The sequence below is a fragment of the Pelophylax lessonae genome (assembly GCF_965119305.1).
Source record: "Pelophylax lessonae genome assembly, chromosome: 6".
NCBI lineage: Eukaryota > Metazoa > Chordata > Amphibia > Anura > Ranidae > Pelophylax > Pelophylax lessonae.
The window spans coordinates 157,779,972-157,796,643 of NC_138773.1; the positions used below are offsets into that span (position 1 = coordinate 157,779,972).

The 16,672-nt window shown below is 47.3% G+C and overlaps 1 protein-coding gene across 1 annotated transcript in view; it reads right to left on the reverse strand.

The window, feature by feature from the left end:
• The window catches only part of LOC309557993 (uncharacterized protein), a gene marked incomplete at both ends in the record, with an annotated part of 120,458 nt that overhangs the window by 20,101 nt on the left and 83,685 nt on the right, over positions 1 to 16,672 (reverse strand). The gene's annotated exons all lie outside the window — the stretch shown is intronic.

Below are 16,672 nucleotides of genomic sequence, written 5' to 3' on the forward strand. Positions count from 1 at the left end.
GTACCCACGTGTACCATGACAGCTGGGTCTTCCCCAGCCCCACCCAATAGTCTGTTCACCCGATCCGCGATGTGCCGAACCCGAGCGCCCGGCAAACAACAGACTGTTCGGCGCACACGGTCTTTGTCACAGATTACACTATCTGTCCTTCTAATAATTGAGTCCCCTACCACCAGCACCTGTCTTTCCTTTCCCTTTCTCCCGGCCTCACTGGAGGAGTTCGTCCCCTGGCAGCTAGGGGCGTCGCTCTGCTCCAGCAATGCTGGTCCCTGACTGGTTTCCCCAACATCACACAACGGGGCGTATCTACTGGGGTGCTCCAGCCCAGGATCAGCCTCCTTGCCTTGTCCCCTTCTACCCCTCCTAACTGTCACCCCTCTGCTCTGCTCTGATGCCTGCACCTCCGATACTCCGCCCACCTCTGTGCAGGCCCCTGTCTGCACCTGATTGGTACAATCCTGGCTCTCCTCCGGTATGGACATTCGTCTCAGTGTTGCCAGCTGCTTCCCTAGATTCAGGACCTGAGCTTCCAGGGAAGCAACGTGCTTACATTTTGCGCATTTGTATTCGCCCTTGATCGCATGACCGAGGAACGCATACATATCACAAGATGTACACCGAATCGCATCTCCACACCCGCCGGGCATTGTACCTACTATTTAATCTAATGGGGATTCAGCGATTTAAGTCTATCCTATGTGGCTATTTCCTGGCTTCCTAACGCTACCTTCTCACCCTCTGGTATTCCGCTCCACTCACTTGACACCGGTCAGTCACACAACACTCACAATCTCACAGTCCGGTCAGACGCACAACGCTGAGTCGCACAGCCCGGTCAGACGCACAACACTAAGTCCCACAGCCCGGTCAGACGCACAACACTAAGTCGCACGGCCCGGTCAGATGCACAACACTGAGTCGCACAGCCCGGTCAGACGCACAACACTGAGTCGCACAGCCCGATCAGACGCACAACACTGAGTCGCACAGCCCGGTCAGACGCACAACACTGAGTCGCACAGCCCGGTCAGACGCACAACACTGAGTCGCACAGCCCGGTCAGACGCACAACACTAAGTCGCACAGCCCGGTCAGACGCACAACACTCAGTCGCACAGCCCGGTCAGACGCACAACACTCAGTCGCACAGCCCGGTCAGACGCACAACACTCAGTCGCACAGCCCGGTCAGACGCACAACACCGAGTCGCACAGCCCGGTCAGACGCACAACACCGAGTCGCACAGCCCGGTCAGACGCACAACACCGAGTCGCACAGCACAACACTGAGTCGCACAGCCCGGTCAGACGCACAACACTGAGTCGCACAGCCCGGTCAGACGCACAACGCTAAGTCGCACAGCCCGGTCAGACGCACAACGCTGAGTCGCACAGCCCGGTCAGACGCACAACACTGAGTCGCACAGCCCGGTCAGACGCACCACCCTGAGTCGCACAGCTCGGTCAGACGCACAACACTGAGTCGCACAGCCCGATCATACGCACAACACTGAGTCGCACAGCCCTGTCAGACGCACAACACTGAGTCGCACAGCCCGGTCAGACGCACAACACTAAGTCGCACAGCCCGGTCAGACGCACAACACTGAGTCGCACAGCCCGGTCAGACGCACAACACTGAGTCGCACAGCCCGGTCAGACGCACCACCCTGAGTCGCACAGCTCGGTCAGACGCACAACACTGAGTCGCACAGCCCGGTCAGACGCACAACACTGAGTCGCACAGCCCGGTCAGACGCACAACACTGAGTCGCACAGCCCGGTCAGACGCACAACACTGAGTGGCACAGCCCGGTCAGACGCACAACACTGAGTCGCACAGCCCGGTCAGACGCACAACACTGAGTCCCACAGCCCGGTCAGACGCACAACACTCGGTCGCACAGCCCGGTCAGACGCACAACACTCAGTCGCACAGCCCGGTCAGACGCACAACACTCAGTCGCACAGCCCGGTCAGACGCACAACACTCAGTCGCACCGCCCGGTCAGACGCACAACACTGAGTCGCACCGCCCGGTCAGACGCACAACACTGAGTCGCACAGCCCGGTCAGACGCACAACACTCAGTCGCACAGCCCGGTCAGACGCACAACACTGAGTCGCACAGCCCGGTCAGACGCACAACACTGAGTCGCACAGCCCGGTCAGACGCACCACCCTGAGTCGCACAGCTCGGTCAGACGCACAACACTGAGTCGCACAGCCCGGTCAGACGCACAACACTAAGTCGCACAGCCCGGTCAGACGCACAACACTGAGTTGCACAGCCCGGTCAGACGCACAACACTGAGTCCCACAGCCCGGTCAGACGCACAACACTCAGTCGCACAGCCCGGTCAGACGCACAACACTCAGTCGCACCACCCGGTCAGACGCACAACACTGAGTCGCACCACCCGGTCAGACGCACAACACTGAGTCGCACAGCCCGGTCAGACGCACAACACTCAGTCGCACAGCCCGGTCAGACACACAACACTCAGTCGCACAGCCCGGTCAGACGCAAAACACTCAGTCGCACAGCCCGGTCAGACGCACAACACTCAGTCGCACAGCCCGGTCAGACGCACAACACTCAGGTAGTGATAGGTACTCCCAGACACTCAGGTAGCAACAGGTACTCCCAGATACTCAGGTAGTAACAGGTACTCACAGATACTCAGGTAGTAACAGGTACTCACAGATACTCACAGATACTCAGGTACTCACAGATACTCAGGTACTCACAGATACTCAGGTACTCAGGTAGTAACAGGTACTCACAGATACTCAGGTACTCACAGATACTCAGGTACTCACAGATACTCAGGTACTCACAGGTACTCAGGTAGTAACAGGTACTCAGGTAGTAACAGGTACTCCCAGATACTCAGGTACTCACAGGTACTCAGGTAGTAACAGGTACTCAGGTAGTAACAGGTACTCACAGATACTCAGGTACTCACAGGTACTCAGAGATACTCAGGTACTCACAGATACTGAGGTAGTAACAGGTACTCACAGATACTCAGGTAGTAACAGGTACTCACAGATACTCAGGTACTACACTACACCCTCAGTCAGTGTACAATCTCAGTCACCAGTCTTACTTACCTAGTGTGTGTCCCTTTAAGTCTGTCTCTAGCAGTTCCTGGCTGTTTTTTTTTCCCCTCAGACGGTCAGTCTCCGCTCTGCACCCGCCTCCCTCTGTCACTTCCCGGTCAGCCTTTGCTCCGTTAGTCTCCTCTGCTCCCTCTCTGTCTGGGGGGGGGGTCCGCACCACTCGCCGCCCGCCGCAAAAGGGGGGGTTTTACTGTTCCGCTCGCCACCCGCAACAAGAGAGGGGGGGGTTACCGACCCGCTCGCCGCCCGCTCACCGCTCGCTTCTGGGGGGGGGGTCGGGGTTCGAGCGCCGCTCCCCGCCGCTGCTCTCCTGGGGGGGGGTTACTCACACGCGGTCGGTCACGCACACACTCCTCACACACTCCTCTCTCCTGCACGCCCTGACAGCCTCTGATCCCGCGCTCTGCTCCACAGCACCACCTGCTGGCAGTCCGCAGAAAGAGCCCTGGCTTGTCCGCAGAAAGAGCCAGGGGAGTTTACTACTTTGAGCTTACATATTAATGCATAATAGTTTCTTCCTAGAAGCACTGGGATCTCCACAGCCTAAACAGGCTCCTATGGGCAGTAAAGAACTGGCAATGCCTAGAAAGACTCTTTATCTGTATATATGAACTTTTACTACACTATAATGAAGTGCATTAGTGCACTTTTACTGCAGTATATTGAAGTGCATTAGTGCACTTTGCAGTATATTAAAGTGTGTTGGTGCAATTTTACTGCAGTATATTGAAGTGCATTAGTGCACTTTTACTGCAGTTTATTGAATTGCGTCAGTGAACTTTTAGTGCAGTATATTGAAGTGCATTAGCGCACTTTTACTGCAGTATACTAAGGTGTGTTAGTGCACTTTTACTGCCGTATATTGAAGTGCATCAGTGCAATTTTACTGCAGTATATTGAAGTGTGTTAGTGCAGTTTTACTGCAGTATATTGTAGTGTGTCAGTGGGATGTGTCTGTGTAGTGAGTACTCAAGTTAAAGTGCACCAAACACAACTTGCCATTGATTAAAGTGCATCCAAGTACACATTTCTCCATCTCTATTACATTTTGGTAATAACCCCCCCCCCCCCCATCATGTCTAGGAGGAAAACAAGGAGAGGCAGACATTCCCATGGCACTGTGAGGGGGGCCAGCAGCATCTGTGTCCACAGGCAAAGGTGGATGTGGTCTGTCCCCAGACAGGGCACTATTTCCTCTGTTGAGTGATGTTGCCTGTGCTATCCAGCCACAGCATGCAGAGGAGGTGGTGAGCTGGCTTACTGAACTTTCCTCATCCTCTATCACCCAAGCATAAATGATTGTGCAGTCCACTGTAGCTGCCAGAGGGGATTATTCTGCCTCCCTGCCCACAGCTACTCCTGCCATAGCCCCAACAACAGGCATGGAGGAGTCAGTTGAGTTATTTGAATGGAAGGTCAGCCAGTTGCTCCTTGATGGTGCATAGCCATTACTTGATTCAGATCTTGGTTTTGAGGTTGAGGAAGGTAGGAACATGAGCCAGAGGGGAGAACACTGGTAAACAACAAATTTTCAGTCATTTATCTTCAGCTGCAGCGTATTGCCAAGTTGCCAGTGATGATGAGGATGAAGGGGATGATAATGATGAGGTCACTGACGTGATTTGGGTGCCAGATAGAGCAGAGGAAGAAAGTGAGTGAGAGGCACAAACCCAACGAGGCAGCCATCATGTAAGAGTAGAGAGCAGCCTCCCTATTCCATCACATTGTGGAGCTGTTATCTCCCGACCCACTTTCCACAGCTCAGCTATTTGGGTCTTTTTACGCACATGTGCAGCTGATCGCACTGTTGCAATTTGCTAACTTTTTAAAAAATAGGTTGAAGCGCTAAAACATAAAATTAGTGAACATATAGTGCATATGATCAAAAATAATGAACTCAGTCCATAAAACTGCAAAAAAAAAGTCCATATGGATAATCAGTGTCAGTGTAAACAAGGTCAATCCTCCACCAGTGGTCCTTCACCCAAAAACAGAAGTGAGCACTCACCAGACCATGTTGCTGTCTTATTAGGACAGCTAATGCATTTTTGTATATTATACAGCAGGTCTTGAGCCAGAAAGCAAATCAGAAGAGAGGATGACACCAGAGAAAATTCCTTCAAGTACTCCAACCAGCAGGAAGTTATATCAATAGATATGCAAGAGAGAAAATGCTTTCCATAGTATAGTATTTATTAAAAGACAACTAAAAACAAGAAAAAGCCAAACACAAAGCTCCAATCTTCAGAACATCACTTACATGAAAAGCCACCAGAAACCACAATAGCAATGGTGGCTAGGACCCCTGGCATGTAATACGCTTCCTCAGGAGCAGTTAACATACATGACAGAAGTTATTTCATATGGCATCCTCACCTGTTACAGTGATTTCCTGTTCCGGCGCTGTTCTGGAGCGTCATTTCCTGTTCCAGCGCCATCTTGGATGACGGCATATCCTGTCTAAACTATAGAGCTGCAGACAAGGGTCATAGAGAGACGGCCGGAATGTCATTTCCGGTTTTAGCGTCATCTATATTCCCTGCATTACTCCCTGCATTACTACAGTTCGTGCAATGACTGGAACATCATTTCCTTGTGACACTATCATTCAAAATCTTGCAGCATTAAGCGGGGACATGTGGGGATAGCGGCGAACATAAAATTAATAAAAAACATTTAAATTTAAGGGCATTACTCCCTGCATTACTACAGTACGTGCAGCAACCGGAACATAATTTCCGGTGACACTATCATTAAAAATCTTGCAGCATTAAGCGGGGACATGCAAGGATAGCAGCGAACATAAAATTATTAACAAACTTTTAAATTGAAGGGCAATATTCTCCTAAGAACAAGGGAGAGAAAAACACACATAGACCGAAAAACAAAAAAGTAATGGCCACTATATGAAACGCCTCAGGTATAAAAACAGGTGAGGAATACCAACAACTAATCAATCCATAAAATCCAATCCATATATAAAAAATACACATATAGAAATGTATAGAAATGTATATATATATAAAACATATATAAAATATACCTATGTATTCCAAACTTCAATAGTATATATATGATATAAATAAATAAAAAGAGAGATATAATGTAAGGGATATGATACAAAATTAAGGGAACCCTCTAATATAGAGTATAAAGGGCGACTAATAACGCAATGTACAAAGATAAATATATTGAGACCCATATATATGAACACAGTGATCAAATATCAAATATTGGAGGAAGGGAATATTAACGAGTGTCGATGAACCAATTCACGTCCCACTCAATATTATGCCCCAGCGGAGCATGGCATTTTATTTTCGTATATTTGCTAACTTTGCCCCAAGCAGATCAAGCGTGGCAAAAACACCAGCCATTTGGGTACCACATGCTTGACAAGGCATTTAACTTCCCACCACCTGTTTGGAAGAGCACCTGAAAGCCACACAAAAGGGACGCAAGTCCTCCTTACTCCTCACCTTTCAGGTCTACCCCCCACTATATCTCATGACCTCTCAGAAGCCTCCACTGACAGGGATGAAGGTATAGTGAAGCATGTCACAGGTCCTTGCAGCACGTCTGCCAGCAGCACACCATCAGCTGTAGAGTGTAGCAGGCAAATTTCTCCCAGTTGCTGAAGCAAAAAAAAAAAAAAATAGTCACTGCCACCCACATGCCCAGCATCTAAATTCCAGCTTGTCAAAGCTTTCCAGCTCCTGCCTTTCCGTCTGGTTCTCAACTCCTGTCTTCAAGACCCACTAACAGGCCAAGTTTGCAACATAACTAAAATACATTACAGGTGATATAATTTGCTGCTCAGTGATTGCAGTATTCTAGTCTGGATTTCCCCAGGGCAATACCTAACATTTGGCCTTTTAGTGGGTCCTGAGGACAGGAGTTGAGAACAACTGATCTGGTGGATTCCTCCCCTTCTGTGAATTTTCAGAATGTACTGTACCACAATGGCATGTTCCCAGTCACTATTTCATTAAATGTAAGGCCATTCCTGCACATGGAAGGCAATAATGTGGCATCGTTGGGCAAGGCAGTAACCCACAAGGTCCACATTAATGCTGACACGAGGTCCAGCAAGCATTGTCAGGGATATTTTTCATTCACAGCACACTGGGTAACTCTGCCTGCAACTCGGAAGAATGCAGGACAAGGCTCACTGCTGGAACTTGTTTTGCCTCCACATCTCTCTGCAGCTGGTGATGATTGCTTAGATTTGCAATACCTTCTAAGCGTTCAAGGGGCTATTCAATGAGTCAGGCTAAAAGGTACCATGCACTGCTTCAGCTGGTCTGTCTAGGGGACAGGAGCCACACCGGATCAGAGATTCTTTTAGCTCCGTAGGGGCAGGCCCATAGGTGGTTCACGCCATGCCAGGTTGAGCCAGTAATGGTGGTGTGCGATAATGACACTACTAACCTCCTGTCTGCCCTTCGACAGGGAAAGTTGACACATGTACCATGCCTGGCACATGTCCTCAATTTGGTGGTGCAGCATTTCTTAAACAGGTACCCAGGGTTGGAAGATCTGCTAAAGCAGGTCAGAAGAGTCTGTAGCCATTTCAGGCGGTCTACACAGCTAGTGCTTGGTTGGCTGAAATTCAGTGGGAATTCCACCTGCCCATAAACTGCCCGATTTGTGACATGCCTACCAAGTGGAACTCAACTTTGGCAATGCTGCAGTGGCTGCACATGCAGCAGAGGGCCGTCGACATGTACCTGTGTGAGTATGGCACAATGACAGGCTCAGGCTGGCCCTGCTTTTTTTACCATGCCAACGGTTGCTGAGAAAGAATGCATGCTGTACTGTCACCATTTGAGGAGGCAACAATTATGTTGAGCCATATGCATGCATGCATCAGTGACACAATCCCTGTTGTGTTCCTGCTGGAGCAGACTCTGTGTAGCATTATGCACAGGGCACCTAAGGCAGAGCAGCAGGAGGAAGAGGAGGACTCCCTTTACTCCCAAGGCCTGCTTTATGCAGACACCATTCTTGCAACGCCACAGAACACACAAGAGGTGGAGGAAGATTAGGATTGCAGGCATTGAAGCAGAGGAAGACATACGTCAATACCTAAGAAATGGTTTTCTGTCCCCAGAATGCTTGGGAGTAGTATGTGACTGGGAGGAGGCAGTTCCAGATACTGTAATACTCAGTGACTCCAAGGACTCTGCTTCTTTTGCCTCCAAACTTGGGGTGCATGGGCTCTCTCATTTTTTAAAGCCTGCGAAAGGACCCGTAATTTGTGGCATCAAGGAGAAGGATCACTATTGGTTGGCAACCCTCCTTGACCACCGTTACAAGGGGAAAGCTTCGAAACTCATCCCATCCCCACAGGAAGGATAAAATATCTTGAGGACACCTTAAAGAGGAGTTTATGTAACACCTTTCCAGACTCTGCTAGGTTACAGTCTCAAGCAAAAGCTTGTTTTGAGGCTTCTGTTGGTCAAGAGAGGAGCGGCGGAGAAGGGCCACCTCAGTGATGCATTTCAACATTTTTTTAGTCCTCGGCACCCAGAGCTGTCAGCTTTCACATCCTGTTGGCAGCATCTGCATCATATGGTGGGAGATTATCTAGGGGCGAAAACAGATATGGAGAGATTTCCAGTTGACAAACTACTAGGTTACTGGGTCATGAGAATAGACAACTGGCCAGTATGAAATTGAGCTGCTTGGCGGCCCTGCATCCAGCGTGCTTTCTGAATGGGCATTCAGTGCTGCTGGTGGTTTTGTGATAGATAATAAAACGCGTCTGTCCACAGACACCGTTGACTGGCTGACATTTATCAAAATGAATTAGTCCTGGATTAGCAGCAGCTATCAAGCCCCTGATGTCGCCAAGTAAATGTTTTCTGGATCTGGAATCTCTGCAAGACTGTATACACTGCCTAGATTTGTGGGTGTTTTTGTTATAGGTTTCATGGGCACAATTAACACCCAATGACCATTTTTCTGCACCTGTTTGACAGGTGCATATAATTAAAATTTAGTTTTTTTTTTCACAAAAAGGTGCTTTATTCAAGTAATCAAAACATGTAACAGAAAAAAGAACAATCAAATAACATTGATGTACATAGTTTGTTATGAAGAACGTCAGCTTATTGTGCACAGATGGTAAGGGAGCAACATATCTACAAAGATTTAAACGTTAAAACACATCAGGGTTTGCTTTTGGATACGGAACTGGCTAAAAGGGCGTGTCCAAAGGGTGGTAATAAACAGCGCATACTCAGACTGGTCTGAGGTAGTAAGCGGGGTCCCCCAAGGCTCAGTCCTGGGACCAACCTTGTTCAATTTATTCATAAACAGCATTGAGGTCGGGGTCGGTAGTTCAATAGCAGTTTTTGCAGATGACACAAAATTGGGCAGGGCAATAACTGCACAGCATGAAGCAGATATCCTCCAGGATGACCTGGACAAAATAACAGAGTGGGCAACGACTTGGCAAATGAGGTTTAACGTAGAGAAGTGTAAGGTTTTGCACTTGGGGACTAGAAACATAAAAGCACAATACACGTTAGGAGGGGAACCCTTGGGGGAATCAAAAATGGAGAAGGATCTGGGAGTCTTGGTTGATGATAGACTAGGCAACAGCATGCAATGTCAAGCGGCAGCTGTCAAGCTAGCAGAATATTAGCATGCATAAAGAAAGGGATTTATTCCAGAGATAAGACTATAATCCTTCCACTTTATAAAACTCTGGTCCGACCGCATCTGGAGTATTCTGTCCAGTTCTGGTCGCCAGTCCTCAGAAGGGATGTGTTGGAGCTGGAGAAAGTCCAGAGAAGGGCAACTAAACTAATTCGGGGATTGGAGGACCTTGATTATGAAGAGCGTCTGCAATCGCTTGATTTATTCTCCCTGGAGAAGAGACGCCTGAGGGGAGACATGATAGCAATTTTTAAATATCTCAATGGGATCTCAGCTTAGAAAAAAAGCTGTTCAGTTGAAGGGATTGCATGAGGACTCGGGGGCATACAATGCAATTAGAGGAGAAGCGTTTTAACCTCAGGCAACGTGGGGGGTTCTTTACTGTTAGGGCTACAAGATTGTGGAATTCTCTACCACAAGAGGTGGTTTCTGCGGGTAGTATGGTGGCTTTCAAAAGACTATTGGACGTGCATCTCAAGGATCAGAACATTCAGGGGTATGTGAGATGATTACAGCCACACACACCTACACAGGTTGAACTGGATGGACTAGTGTCTTTATTCAACCATACCTACTATGTAACTATGTAACTATGTAACATCCTACCAACTGAGGCGCAGCAAGAATAACTTACACACCTTGCGTTAGGTAAGTCAAAGACAAGAATTCGAATAATAAAGGGGTGTGAATGTTGAGGAAGCTGATGTTCAATAACATAAACATCAGTTACCTAAAGGCATCATGTATTTGAGACTTCCCTCTCTATGCGGGACCAGATTGTCCGTGCAACCCTGTACCCAAATAAAATTGATGTCCTTTTTTCCCACAAATAGAGCTTTCTTTTGGTGGTACTTGATTACCTTTGCGATTTTTATTTTGTGTGCAATAAACAATAAAAGAGCGACAATTCTGAAAAAAAACACATATTTTTTTACTTTCTGCTTTATAACATTCCCAATAAAAAAAAAAATTGTAATCAAAGTTTTTCATAATTTTAGGCCGATATGTATTCTGCTACATATTTTTGGTAAAAAAAAATCCCAATGAGTGTATATTGTTTGGTTTGCGTAAAAGTTATCACATCTACAAACTAGGGGAAAGATTTATGTCATTTTTTTTTATTTTTTATTTTTTTTAGTATTAATGGCGGCGATCAGCGATTTTTAGTGGGACTGTGACATTGCGGCGGACAGATTGGACACCTAACTGACATTTTTGACACTTTTGGGTAGACCAGTGACCTTACTACAGTAATCAGTGCTTAAAATATGCACTGCTACTGTACTAATGACACTGGCAGGGAAGGGGTTAACACCAGAGGCGATCAAAGGGTTAAGTGTGTCCCTAGATGGTGCTTTCTAACTGTGTGGGGGTTGTATTCACTTAATGAACACAGAGACCTGTGTTCCTAAATAAGAGAAACACAGGATCCCTGTGTTCATTACTGACAGAACAGCGGTCTGCCACATTTACAACAGCAGAGCACTGTTCTGTCTCCACGGGGAGCGATCGCAGGTGCCCGGCAGCAATCGCGGCTGCATGACCCACTGATTGGCTCCCCCTGTGGCCGATCGGCGCATGCGCACCCCCACTAGCGGCATGTGTATATGTACTGCTGGTTAATTACACATTAAAAGCACTTGGCCAAAACATTAATACATTGTAGAAATAAAATTGAATACAACTACTATCACCTGGTATAACAAGCATGCTCCCTTTAGTGAATAAATATATAAACTGAAAGCCATGCAATTCCCCTATGTCATAGACACTTTACATTTACTGACATAATTACATGACTTAACCCTTACAGAGAATACTATCTTACTCACTCTAGACATAGAGGCATTGAATTCTTCGATTCCACACATGGAGGACTTACAAGTAATTGAAAAAACATTCCAAAGAAGGACAGTGGGAAAACAAGATCATGGTCAATTTATTATCAGATTTTTGGAGTTTTTAGTAACACATATTAAGTTTCAATGCAATGGCAAGTCTTATTATTATGCTTATGCCAATATTTATCTAGGTGATTGAGGAGAATTTTAGCTTTTCGTGGGGGGGGTGTCATCAGTGCGCTTGTCCAGGATTCCTTCCTGGTATAGGTACATCGACAATGTCCTCACTTTTTGGACAGGTTCAAAGGAGGAGGCGATGGAGTTTGTGGATCAGCTGACACCTAACCCCTAATAATAACCTGAAATTCACTAGCGAATGACATTCTTGAAAGGTTAGTAACAAAAGTGCAGTGCTAAGTGTGTGTATGTGTATATATATATATATATATATATGTATATATATATACATATACATATACATATCACTCCATAATCTGTTTAGATGTATAAATAAGCAAAATCATGCACAATCATTCAACAATAAAAATGGATTTTTGTAAAATCTTACCGTAAAATCCTTTTCTCTTAGCTCATTGACAGACGTAGTCCTCGGTGATACACCACCTTCGGGTTATGTTGCCTCCACAGGAGCAGGACTAGACAGGAAATTAAAAAGCTCTGGCCACACCCTAGGGGCAGTCCCAGAGGGTATATCCTCTCTCTCTCTGCCTCAGCAAATCAGTTATGTGAAAAAGCAGTCTTTAGAGATTTTAACCCAACCCAACTCAAAAACAGAGGGGCAGGGACTACGTCTGTCAATGAGCTAAGAGAAAAGGATTTTACGGTAAGATTTTACAAAAATCCATTTTTCTCTAGCGCTCATTGACAGACGTAGTCCTCGGTGATACACCACCTTCGGGACGTCCCAGAGCAGTATCACAACTGAGGGGTGGGAAAATGGAAATCAAATCCCAATCTAGAAGGCCCAACCGGTGCCAACTAGAAGTTTACAATGCTCATCCTAAATGATGAGACTCAACAAAAAGAGAAAAATTTTCAAACAGAAAAAAAAAAACCCTCGAGGTAGACCACCGGTCTCCTCAAATTGCGGCCTGCAAAACCTTGCGGCCAAATGAGGCATCCGCCGATGCCGTCACATCAATTTTATAGAATTTTGTAAAGGTATGTACCGACGACCAGGTGGCCGCCTTACATACCTGGACCACTGATGCCTGATGGCGAAAGGCCCAGGAAGTACTGAGCGCTCGAGTGGAGTGCGCCCTCACAGGGAACGGAGGACTCTGACCCTTAATAGAATAAGCCTGTACCACCGTTTGTCTAATCCATTTGGCAATGGTCGCGGCAGATGCAGGCAAACCCTTTCTGGGGCCATCCGTGATCACAAAAAGTGAATCCGTCTTACGGAATGATTCCGTAGCTTTCAGGTATACCCTGATTGCCCGAACCACATCTAAGGAATGCAACGCATGTTCCCGATGATGCTTGGGCTGAGGACACAAGGAAGGTAGTACAATATCTTCATTCAGATGAAAATCTGAAACCACCTTAGGAAGAAAAGATGGCTTAGGATGAAGTACTACCTTATCCCTATGAATCACTAGGATATCTAGTACAATCTCAGTATTTGCAGATGATACTAAATTAGGCATGCCAATATCTTCTATGCAGGATGTGGAAATCTTGCAAGCAGACCTGAACAAAATAACGGGGTGGGCAACTACATGGCAGATGAGATTTAATGTAGAAAAATGTAAAGTAATGCACTTGGGGGCCAGAAACCAGAAAGCAAGCTACTCACTAGGGGGGGAACCTCTGGGTGAGTCTAGGATGGAAAGGGACCTGGGGGTACTGGTAGACAACAGGCTTGGAAGTGGCATGCAATGCCAAGCCGCTGCAAGCAAAGCCAACAGAATACTGGGTTGTATAAAAAAGGGGATTCACTCCAGAAATAAAGAGATTATTCTTCCACTCTACAAGACTCTGGTCCGGCCACATCTGGAGTATGCTGTCCAGTTCTGGGCACCGGTCCTCAGGAAGGATGTGCTGGAACTGGAGAAAGTCCAGAGAAGGGCAACAAAAATAATTAGGGGAATGGAGGACATCGGCTATGAGGAAAGACTACAAGCACTGAACCTATTCTCTCTGGAGAAGAGACGCTTGAGGGGGGATATGATATCAATGTACAAATACTGTACTGGCGACCCTAGCATAAGGAACAAACTATTTAGAGTAAGGGAATACAATAAGACACGTGGCCACTCACTAAAACTAGAGGAAAGGCGGTTTAACCTTAAAGTGCGTAAGGGGTTCTTCACTGTAAGAGCGGTAAGGATGTGGAATTCTCTTCCGCAAGCAGTCGTATCAGCGGGGAGCATTGATAGTTTCAAAAAACTATTGGATGGACACCTTAAAGACCACAACATACAGGGGTATACAATGTACGGTTAAAAGCAAACACACACACATAGGTTGAACTGGATGGACTTGTGTCTTTTTTCAGCCTCACTAACTATGTAACTATGTAACTAGGTATGGGGACTGGCATGATAATGCAGCCAGTTCTGACACCCTGCGAGCAGAAGTAATAGCCACCAAGAAGGCCACCTTCTGGGATAAAGTAAGCAAGGGAATCTCCCTGATGTTTTCAAAGGGAGGTTTCTGTAGAACCGACAAAACCAAATTAAGATCCCAGGGCGGTAAGGGCGCGCGGACTGGAGGAGCCAGGTGCCGCACCCCCTGGATGAAATTCCGAACCAAGGACTTGGTAGCTAAAGGTTTCTGAAAGAAGATTGCTAATGCTGAAACTTGACCCTTGATGGTGCTCAAGGCTAGCTTCTGCTCAACCCCTTGTTGCAAAAAGGCCAATATTCGAGTCACCGAATAGGTACGTGGAGGAAATCCTAAAGATTCGCACCACGCAATATAAGTCTTCCATGTGTGATAATAGACCTTGCTGGAAGTCGCTTTCCTTGCTTTAATAAGGGTAGGAATGACTGAAGTAGACAAACCTCTGTCCTTCAGTACTTGGGTCTCAATGGCCAGGCCATTAAACCCAGCGACTGTAAAGCATGATGGTAAATTGGTCCTTGAGACCACAGACACTCCCTGAGACGAAGTTCCCACGGAACGTCTGCGACTAGCATGTCCAAGTCGGCCAGGCCGGCTTGAGGAGGCCAGCCTAGAATTTCTAGGACCACTGGCGCTGATAGAATCTGAACCAGGCGTCCCTAGAGGTATCTGACCCCGACCATCCGAGAAAGTCTGGTCGTTTTCTGTTCCCACACATTTATCAGATACCTGATTGTTATCAGGAAGGGTGATCTTTTCTGGTTGAACCTCAGGGACCGAAGTCACCCGACTAGAGGCTACTTGGCCTATCTGGTCAACCAGATCCGATTCCTGTGAGGTATAGGGACTAATCTTAGGAAAAGGTAAAGGAAAAGATCTATTCAGGGAACGGTAACTACCGCTTCCTGTAGTACTTAAATGTTGGAAGGGAAGAATCGCACCGGTAGTAGTGGTTGATGCTCGATCTAATGACCTGAATACCGGTGAAAACGTCCCCCCACCCTGAAACCGGGTGGGGGCGCACCTTCAGGCTGTGTACTCCTTTGCTTCGGGTTTGGCTGGGTTGGTCCTCTGCTTGTCCGACCAGCCCTTCTTGAACCCTCCTGGAGGAGTCTTGCCTTTCCCGCTAGTACCAGCCGGGCGCCCTTTATGGGCGGTAAAGAAAGGTCCTCGCTTGTTGCGAGGTCCCTTAGCTTTAGCAGCCTGTGGCAAAAAAGTGCTCTTGCCCCCAGTGGCATCCTTGATGATTTCATCTAGGTTGGCCCCAAATAGACGATTCCCCTGAAAAGGGAGATTTGTCAAGGTCTTTTTGGAACCTAGGTCAGCTGACCAGCATTTTAACCACAGCACACGTCTGAGGATCACCGCTGACATAGATGCATGCCCTAATAGGGGAGTAGTATCCAAGGCTGCGTCACAGATAAACTGTAGCCCTTGTATAATCTGTTCTATCAAATCAGATGTCTCCTGGGGAATATCTTTTCCCCTAAGGTCTTGGCGTACCATTTTCGCCCATTCCGTAAGTGTCTGGGAAACTAGACCAATAACAATTACTGGTCTAAATGCTGACCCTATCAGAGAGAAGATAGTGCGGGACTCTGCTTCCATCTTTCGATCCACCGGATCCTTAAAGGACGAAGTGTCCTCCACTGGGATAACCGTGGCTTTATTCAGCCTGGAAATAGGTGGATCCACCACTGGTGGTACCGTCCATTTCTTAATGATGGATTCCTCAAACGGATAGCGTCTAGCAATACGCTTGGAAATAGTAAAGGTACGTTTAGAATGCTCCCATTCTCCTTTAATCTGATTACCGAAACATTTGGGTACAGGAAAAACCTTCACCGTTTTGATGGGCTTATTAGTACCAAAAGGAATCTCTGTTTCAGTTGCCTCTGCCGGTAAAGCCTCAAGTTTTAAGGTTTCCTGCACTGCCACAACTAGTGCGTCCACCAATGCTTCTTCCTGAATTATAGCAGGAGAAGAAGCGTCCTCCTCACTGTCTGAGGGGGCTTTACCTGGGATAACAGCCCTTGCAGAGGAACCTGCAACTGCAGTGACCATCTCTGAATCTGAGTCAGAGGTGTCAGATAGTATAGGGGTAGGCGGGGGTCGCTTCCTTGACCCCCGTCCCTGACAGGCCGCCTCCACCCGAGCCACCATAGACTCCAAAATTGCTGTAAATGACTCTACACTCTGTGCACCGGCGGGTCCCGTGGCCCCCTCGAGGGAAACAGGTGGGGGAATATGTGTGGCAGGGTCCATGATAATTCCAGTCACTTCCTGGATAATATAATTCAAAAATAAAAAACTTTTTTTTTTTTTTTCCAGACCCCCAGCGCCACAAAAAGCCCCTTAGTGTTACCTGCTAGGGATCCCTATCGATCGAGAGAGAGAGAGAGATAGACCCCCAGGCTCACCACTTGATGCTCAGAGTTTAACTGCAACAGG